The 14,617-nt window shown below is 40.9% G+C and overlaps 1 long non-coding RNA gene across 2 annotated transcripts; it reads right to left on the bottom strand.

Moving 5' to 3' along the window:
• Positions 1–141: 141 nt before the first annotated feature.
• On the bottom strand, positions 142–10,165 carry LOC106847196 (uncharacterized). 2 transcript variants are annotated; one of them, XR_011505182.1, is made up of 4 exons: positions 9,823–10,165; positions 9,297–9,381; positions 2,758–2,934; positions 142–819 (listed from the first exon to the last, which is right to left on the bottom strand). It is a non-coding gene; the product is annotated as an uncharacterized lncRNA (long non-coding RNA). The 2 variants fall into 2 exon arrangements; XR_001402100.3 differs by lacking the exon at positions 9,823–10,165 and adding an exon at positions 9,609–9,802.
• Between the last annotated feature and the right edge of the window lie 4,452 nt (positions 10,166–14,617).

The raw sequence follows: 14,617 nt of genomic DNA, 5'->3' as shown, positions 1-14,617 counted from the left end.
ATGTAACAGGAAACACTGAAAAACATATGCAAAAATTACCTGGGACTCAACATTTTTCCCTCCCACTAAGATAAGTGCTAGAAAATGCTATACATACTTTAATACTTTTTCCTCACAAAAATGGACTCACACTATATAGGCTGTTTTATAACTTGCTTTATTCACTCAACAATACAGTATCTTTCCATGTAATTAACCCTATTTCCACAGCATAATTCTTTTTTCTTTCTTTCCTTTTTTTTTTTTTTTTTTGCTGAGGAAGACTGGCCCTGAGCTAACATTCACACCCATATTCCTCTACTTTATATGTGGGACACCTGCCACAGCATGGCTTGCCAAGCAGTGCCATGTCTGCACCCAGGATCCAAACCAGCGAACCCCGAGCCACTGAAGTGGAACATGCTTACTTAACTGCTGCACCACCAGGCTGGCCTCCAGCATAATTTTTAATGATGTAACATTGTTTAATGTCCCTCTTATGTTTCTAGGGGTTCCCATAATTAAAGACAATCAGAACACAGGTTTCCATTTCTGTTTTGAAAATGTTGATAAGTAAAATAACTTGGACATTTCTCTGTTAACGCCAAGCAGCCTGAACCCCTTGGAGGGCAGAAAGTGCCATGCTCCCTCTCCCAGCACACCACTTCCATCATCTTTGTTCTTGGTCACTGCCCCTCTGTGCAGGACTGGGAGTGCAAATGAACCCTGAAGGTCAGATGCAACCAGTGTTGCAGATCCACCTGCAGACTCTTCTCCTCTTCAGGAAGTTGAATTCATTTCATCACAGTTTCTATGCAGCACACTGAAATCTCAACTATGCTTCAAAAACCCATGTGATAAAGAGAAAAAAAGAGTGACGATTATATCTGATATCCAAGTTGACTTCCCGTAGATCAGGAATAAAGGCTAACCACATTTGCAATGTGTTGTTGACAGAAAAGTGTTTGCAGGGAAGGGTCTGAAACCTTTTCTCTTATCATTTAGAAACGAGGAATTACAGCCATAAAAATCCAGTGATGGGCTATTTTAAGCACAGAATGCGATCATTCTAAACATCAGAGTTGTGAAAGCAATAATTCAGTTCCTAGTAATTAATCCATAAATTTCCTCTCCAATACAATTCAATTCCTAAACGAAGCACGATATATCATCTAAAAATGTGTATGACAACGTCATGCTTTTTCCTGCTTAATTTAAAATAAACAGCAGCACTCACTTGTTAAATGGGAGAAAGACTGTGCAGAGAATTATTCAACTCACTATATTGGCCAATCCAGTGATTCTCAAAGTGTGGGACCCCCACCAGCAGCATAAGCATCACTTGGGAACTTATAATATATGCAGGCCCCACCCCAGACCTTCTGTATCGGATCCTGGGGCCAGGGTTCTGGGTTTAACCAGCCCTCCAGGTGGTTCCGACACACACACTCAAATTTGCCCTATGGTTTCATTCTCTCATAGGCATGCCAAGCCCTGCCCACTCGAGACGAGAAGGCCACTTTCCAGCAGACCCAAGGACAGCTGCCTCCCAGGGTCAAGATGAACATTTACCTAGAGGCAGTTGTGTTTATTCTAAATACCCATTAATGCCATTTGTACTGACTATTATATTTAAGTTTACTAGCTTTTTTTTTTAAAAAAAAATGTGATCTGTAAAGGAATAGACAAGATTGTAAAAAAATCTTCAAAGGTTCTACACTCACATCATTTCATAAAATGTACAAATTTCACCCTCCAATTTAGGGAAACTGAAACCGCAGTTGTAGATAATGCATCATGGATATGGTTTATGTAAGAATTCCCATCATGCCCTGGTGTTACATCAAAGTATTTTCAAATGAAACTATATGTAAATTTTTTTTTTTTTGAGGAAAATTAGCCCTGAGCTAACATCTGCTGCCAATCCTCCTCTTTTTGCTGAGGAAGACCGGCCCTGAGCTAACATCCGTGCCCATCTTCCACTTCCACTTGGCAGCATGGCTTGCCAAGCAGTGCCATGTCCACACCCAGGATCCGAACTGTGGAACCCTGGGCCACTGAAGCGGAACGTGCGCACTTAACTGCTGCGCCACTGGGCTGGCCCCTATATGTAAATGTTTTATGTTAAAATATTTAGGGTATATATACATTGTTTCTTAAGACTTCTTGTCTGCTTGACTATTTTTTATTAACTAATAATCTCCGATTATGGCATCTAGTGTATTTTGAAGAAGTTTTATAACAGAATCTTGAATATATTGATCAAAAAATTTAAAATATTTTTTATTTAAAATCAGCTCTTTCTCACATGCCAGTAAAAATTGCTAAAAATACTTTTAAAACCAGTCATGAGGATTTGCAATTCTAAAAAAGTTGGGAGATGCTATTATTTATTTAACCGCTCCCTCTTGTCGGAGGTTTTGGTTATTTTCAATTTATCAATATTATAAGTTATCGTAAATAATTCTACAGTCAACATAGAAATGCTAGTTTGTTAAATTAGTCTTAACTTTGATCTCACAAGTTCTATAAAATGGAAAATTTCGTTTTGGATCTTGTGTCTACTGTTGCAGAGAATTTGAGAATGCAGGGATTGCCATTGTCACATAAATATTTTAACAATGAGTGACTGCTTGATTAGCCCAGATGACTTGGAACTATTTGTTCAATTCTCCAAAGAGTGACTACTTATTCCTTTGTCCTTCCAAATGTTTGAATCTGTGCAACTTGAATGCTGGAAATCCACAACAGGAAACAAACAAGCAAAGAAGTAATTACCAGCTGCAGCTGAGGTCAACAGATTCGTTTGGACTTTAGTCCTCAGCCCAAGGTGAACAATTGCTGGCTGCAAATCAGTTGCTAGAAAGACTGACATCCTCCAGCAGAGGAAGAAAGTGAAGTCCTTGGCAGATGGTCTTGGATATTGACTTAAGCTAAAATATTACATTCCACTTTCTGTAATATAAAAATCTTAGGTTAAATAGGGTCCAATCATTGTCAATTTCATGTCACTCAGCCCAATAAAAGCCTACTATTTCATAGGATCAAGGAGCATTTCAGGGCCTGCCTAGACAGCATTCCCCCAGACAAGTGTGAGGACAGCGGGGAGGGGAGGGAGAGCCTGGGTTCTCAGTGGGGGCCAGTAGGACCCTCGTTGTGCCCCATGGAACCGCCTAACAACCAGCAGGCTTGAGCCCTGCCAGGGGTGGCTGCCAGTCAACTGTTTCTCCCTTGTCCTCCTCATCGACTCAGTAACATTAGTGAATATTTCTCAATTTGTTTTTTCTTCCTCTTCTCCTGGTCTTAAGCTGAAAGCTTTGGAATGATTTTAGTTACTCTCCCCTCGCTCCAATTCCCGGTTTTTCTAAGTTAACTTAGTACTTTTGATTTAATATTGTGCAGTGTGAGTGCTTGACAGTTGGCTGTTTTAAAAAAAATTGAAAGGCAAGTGCCTGACATTAAGCTTTTGATTGCCGAGGCATCCACTTCAAAGACAGCTATCTCAGTAAACACATTGCCAGCTATCGGACTGAATAAAGAGCCACCCCTCCCCCCCAGTTTTAGAGATCTCTAGTTCACTTAAATAACTGACCATTTGCTTGTTTGTGCCTTCTCGCTATAATATTTTAAATTCACCAATAAGGAATGAATCCTCGAAATCCTAAGCACCCTACTCTCTACCCCAACAAAACAGAACCCCAGGTCCGTGCTCTCCCTCTACCCACAACCTTGCTGTGTGGTCCCAGGCACACCCTGTACCCTCCAGGACCTGTGAGTAGTAAACCTTGTCCTTTCAAGGTTTCCTGATGGTTATTGCCAAGGTGCATCTTGCAATCAATCATAGTAAGAATCACAAGGGCTGGTCCAGCCACAACATTGGTTCTGAAAGGGTAAATGTCTATGGGGCTCACCGTGGGCCCAGGTGAGTGCCCCTAGGCACTTCTAGCCAATAGCATCACTATCGATAGGCTGAGACCCACACAAAATATATTGTTGAATTATCCATAAGCTGTGCTCTTTTGTTTCAAGAGTTCATATTTGTGCTTATATACAGGTTACCATCTACCCTTATTCACTTATATAGATATGGATATATTACAGATGTAATACCTCAAGTTTCATTGTTCATGACTGTTTCCTGTCATCTTCATCTTGCCCTATCTTTTTTTTTTCTTTTGAGGAAGATTAGCCCTGAGCTAACATCTATGTCCATCCTACTCTATTTTATATGTGGGATGTTGCCACAGCATGGCTTGACAAGCAGTGCATAGGTCCATATCCAGGATCCTAACCAGTGAACCCCAGGCCACCAAAGTGGAACATGTGAACTTAACTCCTGCACCACCATGCCAGCCCCCATCCTGCCCTATGTTTTTTTTTTTTAAAGATTGTCACCTGAGCTAATATCTGTTGCCAATCTTCTTCTTTTTTTTTCTTCTTCTTCTCCCCAAAGCCCCACAGTATATAGGTGTATATGCTGGTTGTAGGTCCTTCTGGTTGTGCTGTGTGGGACACCACCTCAGCCTGGCCTGATGAGTGGTGCCATGTCTGTGCCCAGGATCTGAACTGGTGAAACCCCAGGCTGCCAAAGCACAGTGCACAAACTTAACCAGTTGGCCACAGGGCTGGCCCCCATCTTGCCCTACCTTAATGTCTGGGTTTGTGTTCTGGTTGGAGCATTCCCTTGAGGAAATCCTTCATTTGGGAGCACTTATGTGTATAATCTCTGAATTCATGCATAGCCTCAAATTTCTTAGATATGTGAGGTGGGATATCTTGGCTAGGTATAGAATTGTGGCCTTCTTTTCTCTCAGAAACCTGTAGGTTGGATTCTACTGTATTTTAGCTTCTAGTGTTACACATGAGAAGTCCAATGCCAGTATGATTCTTTTTCTTTGGGAAGTGATTTGTTCTTTTTTCCCTGACAATTTTATGATTTTTTTCCTTTCTTTTTTGAATTCAGGAATTTTATTGGGATTCTCCTAGAGTGTGTCTTTTCTCATAAGTGCCATCTGGAAATCAGTCTACCCTTTCAATCTGAAGGCCACCAATATCTATTCAAGTTATAGAAATTCTCTTTTATTTATTTTTTTTTTTTGAGGAAGATTAGCCTTGAGCTAACATCTGCCACCAATCCGGCTCTTTTTGCTGAGGAAGACTGGCCCTGAGCTAACATCCATGCCCATCTTCCTCTACTTTCTATGTGGGATGCCTACCACAGCATGGCTTGCCAAGTGGTGCCATGTCTGCACCCGGGATCCGAACTGGCAAACCCCAAGGTGCCAAAGCAGAGTGCACAAACTTAACCGCTATGCCCTGAGCCAGGCCCTTCTTTTATTATTTTTTTAAAAATTGTCTCTTTTTCTGGAGCTCTACTATAGACTTAGGTATTTAGGCCTATTCTCCAAGTCTCTTATCTCCTCTTTTTGATATACTGTTTTTCTCTAGTCATTGAGATGCTTCTTGGACTTGCGTTCCCAAGCCCACTGAGATGAGCCTTAACAGTAAACTTCTCTTCTATTTATCTTGGGAATAGCTTAATTGTGTATGTATTTTAGCTTTATAAATTCTTTATTATGTTGCCAATGACTCCCTTTATTTGATCTTATTTTTTCGCAACTAAATTTCTGTCTATCTCCTCCAGCAGCTTTACTTTCTGGGGCATGTATTCTATTTGTTACAACAGAAATACAGAGAATATAGAAATATTCTATTTCCGTCTTTTACTGCTGGCCTTGCTTAGGTGGAATTTGTTGTTGTTGGTGGTAGATGTCTTATTGGAACCCCTAACGTGATATTGTTTAAATACTCTAAAAGGCAACAGGCACAGGAGGACGGAGGCAAACCAATCTCCATTCCAGGAAGTTTCATGTATAGAAGTCAGACCGCCAGCCCTCACTGAGGTGCGTGAGGGAAGACTCCCTGACACAGGTCCTCACGTACTTTACCAATCTTACGGGAAGGAAGGGCTTAGCTACCCGATTTAGCTTCTTAACATCATAGAAGCCAAGTACCCAGGCCCATTTTGTCAGGGCAGATGGTGATTTTCACCAGGGGCTCCTTTTATCTGTAAAAGATACATTCTTCCCAATATCCACCATTGTCAATCCTGAGCTGCCTGAAACTGGTCTCCAGGCAATCTCCTGCCCCTGGGAGAGAAAGCCCCATGCTGGTTCTCCCTGCTGGAATCCAACGAACCGTAAGACCCTGAATTCACACAGCTTCCTAACCCCAGCAGTTGGCTGGCTCAGGAAGCTCAGGTCGAGTGGGGATGGGAGTAAAAGGAAAGAGGTGGCCACATTCAGATGGCTACACTCCCAAGATGCTTTTGCATCCACTGAGAGGGCTGATAAGTATTTTTCTACTCATGGTTTAATAAGATAAAAATCTCTCATGCACAAATGTATTTGAATTTTCCCAAATGCTTCTTCCGTATATATCAAAACGGTCCTGTTTTTTCTCTCCTCTGACTCATTGATGGGATAAATTTTGTCACCATCTTTGCCAATACCAAGCAACACTGTCACTCCTGGAATAAACCCCCAACCAAATCATTTTATCAGTTAGGATGCTTTCACCTAAAAATAATAAAAAGCCCAACACACACACGAATTTAAACAATAAAGAAGTTATTGATGTATATAGCCAGAACGCCCAAAGTAAGGCAGGTCCGTGGTTGGTTGATTCAGTGCTCAACAGCCATCTGGGACCCAGGGTTTTCTGCCTCTCTGTTCTTCTGCCCATGACATCAGCTTTGTTCTAAAGCACATATTCCTTCTGGTCATAGGATGGTTTCCTATGCTCCTATGATTTTGTTTGCTTGTTTGTTTGTTTTTGAGGAAGATTAGCCCTGAGCTAACATCCACTGCCAATCCTTGTCTTTTTGCTGAGGAAGATTGGCCCTGAGCTAACATCTGTGCCCATCTTCCTCTATTTTATATGTGGGATGCCTGCCACAGCATGGCTTGATAAGCCATGTATAGGTCCGCACCCAGGTTCCTAACCGGCAAACCCCAGGCCTCCAAAGAGGAGCACAAACTTAACCTCTACGCCACCGGGCCAGCCTCACTCCTATGGTTTTTAATTGCAGTTGGGGCTGCATGCTTTCTCTCTTACCTTAGGCAGAAGAGATTCATTTCAGGAAGCTCTCCCATAAAAACATAGAGGAAATTTTCTAAAAGACCCTGAAAACACCTGGATTGTGTTGGTGCCATTCCTGAGCCAGCCACTGTCGAGGTAATGGGAGTTACCTTTAGAACAAACAAATCCCCCCTCGGAGTTAGGGATGGAATCGCTTTCCCTAAGGCAAGTTGACAAAGGGTGGATATCTGAATAAAATTGGGTTCCGTTATGAAGCGAACAAGGCAAACGGATACAGGACAGGCAAACAACAATGTAGACCACATTTGTGAGGGATTATTATTTTCATGTGATGCTGCATTCATTTTGCTAATATCTTACATTGAATTTTTCATATTTTTATATAGTTTTCTTCATTATGGTTATTTCTCATAAGAAAAATATCTTGGGAATTTTCTACGAGAAACCTAAAACTATGCGTCCCATCCTCCTCCCAAGCTTCTAGATTGGGGTCTATCTGATTGTCTCCTGCTATTGCTCCTCCAACCACACACCACCAAAGGATTCAAATAATGTGCTTTCAACTTTGCTGAATTTGGAAAAGCTACAGTGATAAGCTTTAGACCATCCTTTCAATTCTACCAATATCTAATTTATTCATGCTCTGGTCTTTGATCAGTTTATTTTTAATACCCAAACATATTTTATTATATCTTTATTCTTTTTTAAAGTAAACTTTTTTATTTTGCTGTTATAAGAAATAATACAGAGAGATCCTATGTACCCTTTGCCCAGTAACATCTTGCAAAACTGTAGTACAATATCACAACCAGGATATTGACATTGATACAGTTAAGATATAGGATATTTCCATCACCATAAGCATCTTTCATGTTGCATTTTTAAAATTATTTTTTATTTTTAATTGTGGTTAAAAAAACACATAATCTAAAATTTTCCATCTTAACATTTTTAAATACACAGCATGGTAATGTTAAGTACATTCGCATCGCTGCACTGCTATCTTTAGGACAGTACCGAAGATTGCTTCTCCTTACTCCATTCTTTGGTGAATATTAAGCATCTACTTCTGCTTAATATTCGCCTGGCCCTGTAGTGGATACAGTAGCAGTGTGAGCATGTCACAGGTAATGTGTAAGATGTGGTACCCGATTAAAGAAAACTTTAACCTTTGGTGGGAAGGGGGAAACACATGAAAAAATAACAAAATAGATAGTATATTCCCCCAAAGACAAATTATAGAATAATCAGACAGTTCTTATGTCTCATTCCTTCTTCCTTTCTTTTATCCCTTTCAGTGCATATTTTTTTAGTCTTCCCGAATTCTGCTTCCCTCTTTCTATGTCCTTTTTTCTTCTATTTTCTTCCCTAGATATTTCAGAAACCAAGCGTTGTGAAACTGATTACCTCCGGTGGAATTTCAAAGTGATTATCTAATTAATCACAGTATACTAAGAACTTTTCTATTTTTTTCCACCCGCCATGAAATTGGTTAAAATCACAAGGACTGTCCTTTATAGGCTTCCTCCTTCTATGGTAAATTGATTTGGTCTGTGTCCAGCAGGTGGCGCTAAAGGATAGTTAATAAAAGTCACTGCGTCTCCACTGTGCACAAAATCTTTTGGAGTTTATAGCATTTTGAGTCATTCTACTTGATTGCATAATAACCAAAACTTTGTATGGTCTATCCTCTGAATATTGTAGCTCCTAGATCACTATTACACTTCTCGGTTTTTTGTCTTCCTTATGTCCCTGATCTCTTCCCATTAGGGAGCCCAAACTTTTTCCTTTGGACTTCTCCTCTTTGCTGTCCACATACTCACCTTTGGTGATCTCATTCCATCTGCTGACTTGAAATACCATCTATATGTGGATGACTGCCAAATTTCTATCTCCAACGCGGACATCTTCCCTAAGTCCAGGCTCCATTCAGGTGTCTCATTAGCGTCTCAACTTAATATGTTCCATACAGAGCTCTCTGCTTCTTGCAAAGCATTTCCCATCTCAGTGAATGGCAACTCCAACCCCCTCCCCCACCCCCCGCATGGCTCAGGCCCCAAACCCTGACGTCCTCCTTGACTTCTCTCCTTCCTACACATTCTCTGTCTAGTCCTTTAGCAGATCCTGTCAGCTCTTCTTTCAAAATACATGCAGAATCTGACCACTTCTCACCACCTATGCGCTAAATCCTTGTCCAAGCTACAACCATCTCTCACCTGGATTGTTGTCATAGCCTTTTAATCCACCCCCTCGCTTCTGTCCTGTCTCCTGTCTATTCCAAAGACAGCAGCCAGAGTGACCCTGTTAAAACATAAAAGAGATTGTATCACATTTCTAATCCACATTACAAAGACTTCTCATTTCATACCAAGTAAAAGCCAAAATAATTAGGTACAGTGGCCTACGAGGCCATAAATGACCACCCCAAATTTCCCTGGGCTTCATCTTCTAGTACTCTCCCCTCCCTCATTCTGCCCCAGCCACACTAGGACCTCATTACTCCTCAGGCATGTCAGACGTGGTCCCACCTCGGAGCCTTTGTGCCTCTTGTTCCCTCTGCCTGGGAGCCTCCTGCCCCAGACAGCCACACAGTCGCTCTTCCACCTTCTCCAGGCCAGTGAGCTCTCCCCTGACCGCCTGGTTTAAAAGCACAGTCTCACCACTCCCACAATTCTCTAGCCTGCTTCTAGCTTTGTTTTTCTCCGTAGTGATTTATACACACCAACACACACACACACTCACAATTGGTTTACTGGCTCTTCCCAGCTAGAGTGTAAGATCCATGCGGGCGGAGACTTGTGTCTGTTTTGATCACTGCTCTGTCCCCAAGACCAGTGTGAGCACCTGGCACACAACTGGCTCTCGACACGAACTTGTAGAATGAGTAAATAAATGAATGATCACGCTGCGTTGAATTAATGGTTGAATTCCAGAATATATCTCGGTACACAAATCTCTCCTACTGCTGGTGACATATAGCACTTTGACCCTCTGAAATACAAGCCTAGGCAGATCTCCAAGTCCTTGGTCAAGGTTTTATTGAAAAGAAGATTAAAACTCAGAACAAACCAACTCACAGGCTTTAGTAAATCATTTACCAACATACACTCTGCCAACAACTTTCTTTCCTTGATCCAGCTTTTATCTGAATGTCCAACTTCTAATGGAGTAAATTCTCCAAGGCTGAACACAAATGACACTTTATAAAATACCAGCCAGTGACAGAAAAACGTCCTCACCCTTAGAATCATCTACAAATTTAGGGTTTCTTCAGCCTAGCCAATATTTTAGAAACTTGAGAATGGATGACTATAATTTATTTTTTTGAACCACACTAAATTTCTCCTGTGGCCACTTAAGTATCTTTAAGCCCTAAGATACGTTCATTAATCTTAATAAAAAGGAAGGACTTTGGGTCTCTAGCTTCCAAATTACAATGTGTCCTATATTTCAAATGAGAAGGGTGTTATTGAGTCATTTCTCTGACTTTTTGTCAGGTAAAATAATTGCAGTTTATTTGCTCAGAAAAGTGAGCCACATCCAAACTCTCTTTCGTGCCAATGAGATTAAAATGCTAAGGCCTTTTTGGGAGGGTGGGGTAAGGAATGAGGACAGTAGCATTAATTCCTATGGAGAGAGTACAGTGGCCTAGGAATTCTCTTTGGAAATCTGCATATTTTCCGTACTGTCTAGCCTTGAAAACAGTTTTCCGATCCAGCTATCTGATATGCCCAACCCCCATCTAAAGAATAATTTTGTCTTTTCACTTTAAATACTTTTAGGCTTTATGGAAAAAACCAACCAACTCTTTGCTTATATAGTTTGCCCTTGACTATCCAGTCTTTCATGCAATGTGTCAATTTACCGTGTATTTTGTGCTAGACATTGTGCTAGGTTTTAGAGAAACAGAGAATATAGCGATAAAGAGAGTAAAATTTAACAGAGGCTCAGAATCGTTAGAAAGATATGCAAACAGATCGTCAAAATGCAATGTGATGCACTTCAAATTTGAGCACAGAGGAGAAGAGAGAGAAACTCTATTTCTGAAGGATTCGGTGATGGTTTCATGGAGAAAGTGACATTTAAGCAGAATCTTTCCTGATGAGTAGGAGTCTGCCCAATATAGAAAGAGGAGAAAGACTCCAGGGAGAGACTGTATATGCAAAGACAGAGAGTGTGAAAGAACAGGCCATGGCAGTAGAACAGGGAAATGTTTAGTGTGCCTGAACCAGAGATGCAGTGGAGGGAGATGTCACTGGAAAAGCTGAAGTGACTGTGCCCATGCTCAATGCTTGGGTTTTATACTGTAAACATGAGAGGGTTTTAGGCAAGGGACAAATGCCCCAATCTGATTTAGGACGATCACTCTAGCTGGTACAGTGCTTCTTGAGGTATGGCCCCAGACCAGCAACTGCAGCCTCCCCTGGAATCTTGATAGAAATCCAGACTATGGCTTCAACCCCAGACTTTAGAGTCAGGAATTCTCATCATGGAGCTTGGCAATCTGTATTGTATAAGGTGCCCAGCTAATTCCGATGCACATTCAAGTTTGAGGACCTCTGTTCTAGTAACAGCGTGGAAGATGGAGTGGGGGTAAGGACAAATTGAAACTCTGTGGGTTCTTCCAAATAGCTCATCCATGCGGGGGGAAAAATAAAAGGCCAGGGGCATGAGTTTGGGCAAGACAGGATGCATCAGAAAGACCTTTCCAAAACTTCATGTTTGGCAGGAAACAAACAAAGGATGTCTGGAGCACCAGTTCTCAAATCTCATGGATTCCCAAAATTATCTATGTGGCTTTTAAAAAATATAACTTCCAGGTCCCATTCTCAACTCACGAAACAGAATCAGCATACTGTTTTGAGCTCCTCTTCCTCTGCTGTTCTTACGTCTTCTCTACATTTTGTGGGGGGTTTTGCTCATGGAATCCTCTCTCTTGCTAAGATTAACTACTTGCACTTTCAGGAGATTTCTGGTAAGTACCACCTGCCTTCCTTATAGAGGAAGACAGCTTTCCAGCATGGGAGCTGGGAGGGGCTGTCACTACACAGAGACCCCTGGCTCTTAATTCCTGCCACTCATTAAGTCCCCTGGAGAGATTTTTTTAAATGCTGGCTCAACCTCAAGCTAAATAAACTAGAATTCCTGGGGGTAAAGTACTTCTAAAATGCTCCCGTGGTGACTCTAATGTGCATCTAGCATGAAGAACTGTGAAGTAGACCAACAGCTTCATCTTAGTGAGAAGGAGTCACAAAGAAAGAGATCCTAGAGCCAAGGAGGAGCATCTCATGTGACCTGGGTCCGATAAGGGCATAGTCAATGGTATTAAGATGCTTAAAAGGTGGAGAAGGATGAGTACCAAGAAAAGACCATTACATCTAGTCATGAGGACAATGCTGTTGGACTTCCAGGCACAGAAGGCGGAACAAAGCCAACTCGTAGAATCTCTCCCCAGTAGTTAAAGCAATGAACAAAATATTGAAAACGAACACAAAAGCCCAGGAAACAATAAAACAAAGGAAACAGTAAAAACTTACCTGCCTCAATTAAACAAGAAAAAAGGAAGAGCTTGATGTCATACACTTTGAAAAAGAAGCATCAAGGGAAGGACCAAATGATTCTGGAGTGGTAAGTCTGGTGCGGCTCCTGACTGCTTTCTCTTCCCCAAAAGCACTACTGAAGAAATAAGATGACTGACTGAGCCAACAACATCTTGAGCCTTCTCACTAACCCCTTCTGGTTCACAGAGAAGTGGACTAAGGTCATGGATTGGCATCCCTGGGAAAAATTGTAGAATTCTTCCAGATTAGAAGCCCTTCTCTCCCTTGGGGCCCTTGAAAGATGCTAAAAAGATTACAAGGGCTCCACACCCTCCAAGACATTAGGTTGAGCTGGGGAGATGAGCCAAACCTCACGGGAGTTAGATGTATCGCTTTCTAGGTCAAGTGGGCCCTGTTACATTTGACAGTCTCGGAACCCTTTTAGAGCTCACGCCCGCTGGGCTGGCTCGGCCCCAGCTTGGCTCAACCACTACCCTCCTCATACCACCAGGTTACAGAACAGCGATCTAAAAGCAATATCCAGCCTTAAAACTGGAAAGGCAAAATGAACTAGTCTCAGAATAGGGTGGAGAACATGTCAAGTAGAATCCATTGCAGCATAGAAAGGCAATTGGCCATCTGAGCAGAGCTGTCTAAAGCATGAGTGATTTCTGTCTGCTCTACAGATGTTCTGTGGCTGGAAACAAAACCAGACAACACTAAACTAAAGGAAAATGAGAAGTGAAAGAAGACAGCATGCAAAAGATGAGCAAAGAACTCAGTCTGGAAGAAAACATAAACCAAGAAATTAAAGTAGATTTCCCATAAGCACATTATGCTATCGAAGACTTTATTTTAAAAAATTTCTTTTTTAATTCAGGGAGATTCTAACACTCTTCAAGGAAATAATAGTTTTAGAAGAGTGGTGAGATGGAAACCAGATCCCAAAGAGTAAAGAATTGAGTACTTGCGGTAGGTAGGGCTTTTTTATGATAATGATTAAAAAGAAGAAAAACAGAAGTTTGAGGGTTTATCTGAGAAAGAGAGGGAGCCATGAAGATTTTTGTTATTTTTATTATTATAAGATGGAATCATTGAACATATATGTAGGCTAAAGGAAACAAATAATCAAAAATACAAAGACTTAAAAGTTTTTAAAAAGAAGGAAATACTGACACATGCTACAAAATGGATGAACCTTGAGGACTTTATCTAAGTGAAATAAGACAGCCACGAAAAGACAAATTCTGTATGATTCCACTTCCAAGAGGTATGTAAGGTAGTCAAACTCATAAAACCAAAGGCAGAATGAGGGTTGCCAGCGGCCGGGGGAAGAGGCGAATGGAGAGCTGTTGTTCGATGGGTATAGAGTTTCAGTTTTGCAAGATGAAAAATTTCTAGAGCTCTGTTGCACAACTATGTGAATGCACTTACTACTGTACACTTAAAAATGGTTAAAATGGTAAATTTTATGTTTTTTTACCATAATTATAAATAAATTAGATAGATAGATATACAGAATCTTAAGGTCCAAATAGTCACCTTTTATCACTCACTGTGAGCGCTCCTGCTCACCTGTTTAGAATGATTTCCATCCTCTCTGATGGAAAAGAATCCTGATTCAACAAAGAGGAGATAAAAGTCAAAAGACAGCGAAAGACTGAAATTTAGTAGCATCATTTGAGCCCCTAGGTCAAGTTATACCTGAAACAGTAAACCGCTGGAATTTTCAATTTGGAGAGAACATAAAACTCATGTTTTTCTTAAAGAAAAAAACTGAAAGGCATCCTATTGGATCCAGCCTGACTTGTATAATATCTTTCAGATTACAATGTAGAAAACAACTTGGACTAAATCATTTTTTCAATCAAAGGTTAATAACTTTTCTTAATAAGTTACTAATTGATTACATGCACTCCACCACAACTTAATCTGCGTTTAGCTCAATGTGCTAATTAATTGGTTGTGCATTGGCTGTGGCACATTTTGCTGTAGAA

The sequence above is a fragment of the Equus asinus genome, chromosome 8 (assembly GCF_041296235.1).
Source record: "Equus asinus isolate D_3611 breed Donkey chromosome 8, EquAss-T2T_v2, whole genome shotgun sequence".
Classification (NCBI taxonomy): Eukaryota; Metazoa; Chordata; class Mammalia; order Perissodactyla; family Equidae; genus Equus; species Equus asinus.
This window is presented reverse-complemented; position numbering and strand designations above follow the sequence as displayed.